This window comes from Carya illinoinensis, chromosome 13 (assembly GCF_018687715.1).
Source record: "Carya illinoinensis cultivar Pawnee chromosome 13, C.illinoinensisPawnee_v1, whole genome shotgun sequence".
Classification (NCBI taxonomy): Eukaryota; Viridiplantae; Streptophyta; class Magnoliopsida; order Fagales; family Juglandaceae; genus Carya; species Carya illinoinensis.
This window is the reverse complement of record NC_056764.1, coordinates 12018197-12026074: the sequence shown is the minus strand read 5'-3', so window position 1 is coordinate 12026074 and position 7878 is coordinate 12018197. Positions and strand designations below refer to the sequence as shown.

At 32.1% G+C, this 7878-nt stretch overlaps 1 pseudogene; it reads left to right on the top strand.

Moving 5' to 3' along the window:
- Window positions 1-2164: 2164 nt before the first annotated feature.
- LOC122290950 lies at window positions 2165-4030 on the top strand (annotated as a pseudogene).
- The last annotated feature ends 3848 nt before the right edge of the window (window positions 4031-7878 follow it).

Below are 7878 nucleotides of genomic sequence, written 5' to 3'. Positions count from 1 at the left end.
ATTTTATAACTAAAATATTTCTAGGAAATGGTTATTCTGATTCCTAGCATTTATGTGTATTACAGCATTTCAATGGGCTTCAAATATCTATCATTGTGGAGAATCTTAGCATGCTTTTTGTAAACGAGGACATTAGGCCCAATGCAAATCCTACAGAATTGTTAGGCCCTGATATTTGAATATTTCTATCAAGTTTTGGAGCTCCTTACGGGGAATAATGCCTTAGAGCATCCTCATCCGATTTTTCATTTTCATTTCTATAATTTAATTCAAAATTATATTTCTTTAAATTTATCCCTAAATTTTATTCATCTTCTAAAAACTTCCTACATCTCATTCCCCATCCCTATCTCTATTCTATTAAATAATATTTCTCTATTTTTTTATTACTTTTTTCTCTCTCTTTCATTTACAATCCTAACTACTAACTCTTTTATCTTATTATCTTTTTTTCAAATATCACTTTCTACTAAATATTATTTTTTCAAATAATATGATTCTGTGAAGAGATTACTGGAAAAAAGCCAACAGAAAGCACCGAACTTCACGTCCCCCTTCCATTGAGGTTAAGCCATGGAAGAAAGCCAACATAATCACAGAGTCTCGGTAACACAGAGAGAGAGAGCAATGGACAAAATCATTGACGCAAATCATCAAATGGTTTGCCCCCAACACCATCATCATACGAATGAGAAGAGATGCAAGAAATAAAAACCCCAGCATTACGGTAAATGTCATCAATAAAAACAAGTCGTGCTTCAATTACCCAGATTCTTTCATCATCAACTCATGGCAAACAAAAATTGTCCCACATACCTTCCCGAATTTGGAGGTCTCACAGAGAGATCATGGCGTCGGGGGGAAGAAAACCGGGAAGAGAGAAACAAAGAAGGAGAGAGAGGGGGGAAGAGGAAAATAGAAACTCAAATCGGGGAAGCCAAACAACCAGAGAAGATAAAAAATTATCTATAATCACTTACCGAAATCGTATTGGCAATCGATCTGAAAATGTGGGAGGGAGGAAGCAAACGGGTTACCTAGCGAGAGAGAAGAACACGCGGGACGGAGGGCATCGAAACAGGAGCCAAATACACGATGCGGATGTACAGTGAATCAACAAAGATGGAAATTTACTGTACAGGCCGGATACTCAAGCCGCAAAATGGGGATCGGGATGGGGGGTTTTTTTTGCAAAACCCTAATTTCATCCCTAAATTATAGGGAAAATGACAATATGTAGACCCGGTTGGGGATGCTCTTACAAAGCCTTTTAAGCACCTTTGGACGGATTATGGGGCCATTGTTATATTTCTTGAACATCCTTCTGCTATATTCTTTCCATCTCTGTGTTCTCTCTCTAATTAGTCATTACTGACTCTGCTTTGAGCAGATTCTCTTTTATTCCAATACTCAATTTCGAAACTTCAGTATAAATTGCTGCGTGCTTGTTTCTAGTTCCCTCTTCTGGTTGTGGTTTTTCAACCCTGGCTCAAAGGACAAAATACAAATGAATACAGCAGTTAAAGAGAAGCCATGTTTCTCGAAACATCAGAAGTCAATGTTGTCGTGTAATTAGGAACTTCTTCCCAATCACCTGCAGATCTCACGTTTGTTTTTTTGTTAGAAAAACTCGTATCGGCCATTATCTCACCGTCATCATCCTAGTATGTGGCATTCATTGATTTGATGATAATTAATGAACGATAAATAGTTTTCCAATCCTTTAATCCTACAATTAGCTGAGGTGGACTGATGTACGGACATTAAAAAAACACATAAAAAAAAGAATATGACCGTCGACACTAGAAAGTAGAAAACCAAGATTGCCATGCCATCTTGTGAATATCTTGTTTATCCTCTGAAAAATCTATGGTTGACATACTGTCGTATACATGAATTGGTTTGTTCACTTTCACGGTTAATGGCCGCCTAAGTTGTTGAGATTGATTTGCCGGCATATGGGACAATATGATCTTTTGTACAACCACAGAATCTCCCGTCGTATAGGATCTGCATTTGGTGTGGCTTGATTCTTCAAAGCGATTATAGCAAGATCAGCCGAATGCCACTATAAATTCGTAGCTAGGAGGAGTGAAGCAGTACTACTTGATATATTATTCAGCTAACTCAAGACTACTTGATGATCTTATTTAACAAAGTAGACATGAAGTTCTACGATGGCGGCCTCCTTGTGATCATCATCTTCCTGTTCGTCCTCTTTTTGACCACATGCAATGGTAAGTACTGCAAGAATATTGAAACGCAACATTATTTCATTAATTCACTTGTTAAAAGCACTGCTTGTTTGGTTCTTTTTATTCATATCACAATTATCATGAAAAGATTTATCTCAAATTCGAAAAATTATTAGCTACTCCTTAAGTAGGATGATGTAGTACTTTCATTATATCGTTAAGGCTTTGAATTTTTATTTTTATTTTTATGATAACCATTTTTTCTTTTATTATTTTATTTTAAAAAATTAAATTAAAATAAAATATTTATACTATTTTTTTTTTCTTTTAAAGCTTGTAATTATTTGGGTGAAACATATTATTGATCACTAGATTGTTAGCTACTGTTATATATTATTCAGTTAAATACAAAACTTGGTCTATAGTTTACACATTTTTTATATAATTCTCGTATAGATCGCTTCCGTAGTTCAACCTCACCTTTTAATTATAATATATGAAAAGTTTAGATGTAAAATTAATAGTATTCATGGAAAAAAAAAAATTTAAAATTTGCTTGTTTCTTTCTTATGTTTTACACATTTTTTAACACTTCATTAAAATATTTCTAAAACCTTTTAACTCAACTATCTATTCCAAACCTAAAAGTACTCAAACCCCGGCCCTCCGAACCTATAATCCTGGTGTCGTCCCCATGCGTTATGTGTCGTGTAATTAAAATTACTTATCTAAATACCAATGGTAATTGAAATGGTATCCTATGATAGAACGAGAGATCTAGATCTTTTAAGATTCTTGAGATTTAAATGCATGAATTCGATCCTACAACGTTTATCGAACATCTATTGCTACCTAAGCAACATTCACTTGGCCGGGTAACCATAAATGTTATAACATCTACTTTGATATTAATCTCTCATATTTGAGCTAGAGAATAATACAAGAAATGGTAATTGCGTTATAATTAACTTCGTTGACTTGGTTGTTTCGAGTAGCTGCCAACTCCAAACTCTTTCGGGAGTACATTGGTGCGGTGTCTGATTCAATCAAGTTATCAGACGTACCCGTTAATCCAGATGTTGAATTCCACTTCATCCTTGCCTTTGCAATCGACTATACAGACCTCAAAATTAACCCATCACCCACCAATGGAAAATTCAACCCTTTCTGGGCAACCAAACATATCAATCCTACTGAGATTTCCCGAATGAAAGCCACGCATTCAAATCTCAAAATCGCAGTCAGCTTGGGTGGTGCCACCGTAGGCAAGTACATTTTGCCCCACATTCCATAGATTCATGGGTTCAGAAAGCCATTTCTTCACTAACCAGCATGATTAAAGAATACAACTTAGATGGAATTGATATTGACTATGAGCAGTTCAGCACGGATCCCAACACATTCGCAGAATGCATCGGACGGCTGGTAATGAATCTAAAAAAAAGTGGGACAATCTCGTTTGCTTCGATTTCTCCCTATGATGATGAAGGGTCGGTCCAAAAGCACTACACGGCACTGTGGCGGAAATATGGGTGTTTCATTGACTACGCGAATTTCCAGTTCCATGCGTAGTACAAAATCAGCGTGTCTCAGTTTCTAAGGCATTATGACAGACAGCAAATCAGCAATCTCGCTATGGAGGGGCACAGATTTTGGCTAGTTTTATCAGCGATGGTGGGCAAGGTTTGGGCCCTGAAGATGGGTTTTTTGAGGCTTGTGAAGAACTCATTCGGAGACAGAAGCTTGGGGGCATTTTTGTGCGGTCCGCTGATGATTCCTTTAAACATGGATTTCGATATGAAAAGATATCTCAGACCTTGTTGGCGTCCGCTTGATATTTCCTCTCTCTCTCTAAACATATATATATGTATATATATATATCGGTCAGCTACTGTATATATAGTTTTACATGTCAATAACTATAGAGAATTCAATACTTTATGATTATATAAAAATAATCTCACAAATTGATGTGGCTTGACGTAATTTGTCAGATTGTGAAGTTATTTTTATTATAAAGTAAATCTGACAAATTACATAAAATCACGTCAATTTATAAAATTACTTTTCCATAACTATATACAAATTGACATGGTATATCTCTACATCTTTCGTATTATTAGCCTGCCTTGACGTGGCAAAATATATAATCTTTTATATTTCATTGTTCTTTATTGCAAATTCAATCGATTTTGCTTAATTTTATTGTTAATCCTCTTACTTGATCACTAGTTTGGATGTGTATTTACTCCTAATTAGTCCTTAATTTTCAAGAATTACCAAAGCAACGGAAGAGTTGACACTAATCATGATCATCGTACCCATAGAAGAAAAAGCATATATACAGACAAGAAAATATATGGCACCCACCACCAAAACTGTTAGCTAGCTAGCACACGCTAATCATTTCAAAACGCGAGCATTTTCCTCTCTCTCTCTCTCAAAATAATTTATATATACAGTAAGAATCGTGATGTAAATTACACTATGCACCGACCCTGAAGATGCTTGTCCGCCCTGAAACGATGGTACTTCATGAGTGGATCAGGATAATGACTGCTAACTACCTGCATTCAGAGTTAACAAGAAATTATTACCACTAGCATTTTCCAATAGAAATGGAGAGAGACTTTGAGATTATAACATGGGCAATGCCAGACACTTCAGTACTTCCAATATTGGCAGCGCTCGACACTCTTGGGTTAGATCAACATGCACTAGTTTCTATTTTTTTTTTAATCGATTTAATTGAAGTAATAAAAGTCCAAATACACTTTATTCATAAAGAAAAATATTTTAACTACAAAAAAAATTAATCTCACAAATAATAAATATTACTTATTTTTCTCATGAGGGACTGGGGGCAAAAAGCCTCAATTATATATAAATTAACTTTTTATATTATATAAAATATTATATATATAATTTATATATATAATTATATATAAAATAATTTTATATTACAATTTATAACATAAAATTTTAATTATAAATATGAACATTTGTTTAATCATATGTTATTAATATAAAATATATATTAATTATATTTTATAGCCTAATAAATTCTCAACATATTCCTTTTGATAAATACATAATATATTAGTAATACTAATATTTATTAGTATATTAATTAAATTTTACTTTAATTAATTAGTATACATTATAAAATTACATTTTTTTAATAATATTAGCACTTGATTAAAACCAAAAAATCTGATTGAACTAGACTAGAATCGGTAGAACTGGAAGTATCAATTTATGAGGGTGGCCAATCTAGAATATTGATTCTTGAAAATGTAAAACCGGTGTATACCGATTCAGTCCCAAAGTTTGTACAAAATCAGACCAATTATACCACTAATAATCTGTGCCAAAAAGACCCTACATTGGGTTAGGCATATCTAAAATAATTTAGACTTCAGTTACAATGCTTGACCAAAGATAGAAAACTACAGTTGGTTAATTAAATATTAAAATACTAATTTCTCACACAAGTAAATATTAAAATACTAATTTCTAACTCAAAGCAAAAATACTATTTAGTTAGTAATTAAGAAATTTAGATAGATTTTTAGATGAGTTTAATCATATATTTTTTGTTATTATATGACATTTGAAAATATGATTTTTTAATATTAATTTTATTAGAATATAATTATTTTTAATATTTAATTGGTTGAACTATAAAATGTGATAAAATTAAATTAAATAAAAAAATTATTAAATTAATAATATTTTATTATATATAGAAAGTAAATGGATAATTCAATATTGTGATTGAATTTATATGGAATATGTAAATATAAAGAAGTGTGATGTTGACTAAATTTTGAAGATATATTTGATCAAATCAATGAAAATGTTCTTAAACAGAAAATAATGGAAAAAATATTTCTGATAAAATAATTTGGTGGCAAATAATATTTTTAACAAACTGTTTCGTCGAAAATATTTATTTACGAAGAACTCTTGCTGCGGGAAATAATCACTTCCAGCAAAAAATATTGTCAGGACCCAGGGGACCCAACTCTCGATGAGTTTAGCCTTTTCCTTTTCTCCAATTAACCGTGCATGTAGCTGAAATATATATATATTTATATATGGGATCTGCTTTCAATTACCGCAACTAATGAAAAATGCACAAAAACAAATCCATATCAATCAAAACTTAAAAATTTTACTTCAATGAAATTATTATTTTTTAAAGTAAAACACTTCAACGGAAAAATACTGAGAGGCCAAGTGCTGAAATCACTTGATATAAATAAATTATAATTACATGTGAAACCTAAAGAGATCGAGATCAACTGCGGCTAGGTCGCCCTAACACTTATTTGAAAACAACTGCAGCTATATCATTAATCTGAAAAGAAAAATCATTTCATCAGAAAATAAATGTTAGTAGTCTGTGAAATCAAGAAAAAGATGCAGGACACATATAAACATGTCATGAACGGCCTTAAGGCTAGCTATCAAGTTGATTTTTTTTTCCACGAATGTGGTTTGTAACATCAAGTATTTTCCACTAGCATATGTCTTGGAAAAAAAAAACTTGTGGGAAATGGATCGACAAATTTGTTATAGCGAAATAATGTGATTTGATATGATTTGTCAAATTGTAAAATTATTTTTATTATAAAATAAATCTAACAAATTATATAAAATCACGTTATTTAATTTGTAAGATTATTTTCGTATAATATTTCCTTTGTAGTAGTTGTAGCAGTTTTCATTCCTAAATTGCCACCGCTCCAAAATTTTCTGGTACTGTAAATTACCTCAACGGGCCCCTTAGCATCCAAATCTTCATTGTAAGTAGCATTTCAGAGTAGCTGATCATGACTTTCTAAACCATAATTTTACCCTTAACATCCGGGGCTAGTTTGGATTTAAAAATAAGATGAGATGGTTTTAGATAAAAGATGAAAGTTGAATAAAATATTATTATTATTGTTTTGAGATTTGAAAAAGTTAAATTGTTTATTATATTTTGTGTAGAAATTTGAAAAAATTATAATGATAAAATGAAACGTTTTCCAAATCCAAACGAGAATTAGTTGCGTTTGGATAGTAAGAAGTGTTATGAATAGTAGTGAAAAAATACATAAAAAGTAATAATAGAATATTGAATGGTAGTAAAAAATAAGTAAAAAATAATAATAGAATAATAAATAGTAGTGGAGTATGCTGAGAATACCTGAGTTACTTTTAATACCCAATCACAGTTGCACTGCTATATATATAAGCTAGCACTAAATATTATATGGTTCCTTCACAACAAAATGGATCATAGAAAATATATATAATATTGATCGAGACCTCAATTGACAGGTTAAAGCACATGTAGTAGTAGTTCTGATCACATGATGGACAATATATATAATTCTTGGAAGGAAACTCTGCCGGAAGTACTCATCGGTGATATTCACTATTCAGTACAAGTACATGATCACAACTAGTTGGGCCGCAGCTTCTCGTGACGTACATTTCCGAAGGTATTCCCATAATTACAAGAGTTCCTCATGATAATTATGTACTCTCCCCCTACCATTTGACCCTCCCTAAACTACTGCAGCTTTCTTGTTATGATCCATTGCTAATTTAAAAGAAAGAAGAAAAACCAATACTAGATGAGTGGTTTGATCAGTCACATATGTAGGCAGTAGGCATATATAGATCAGAT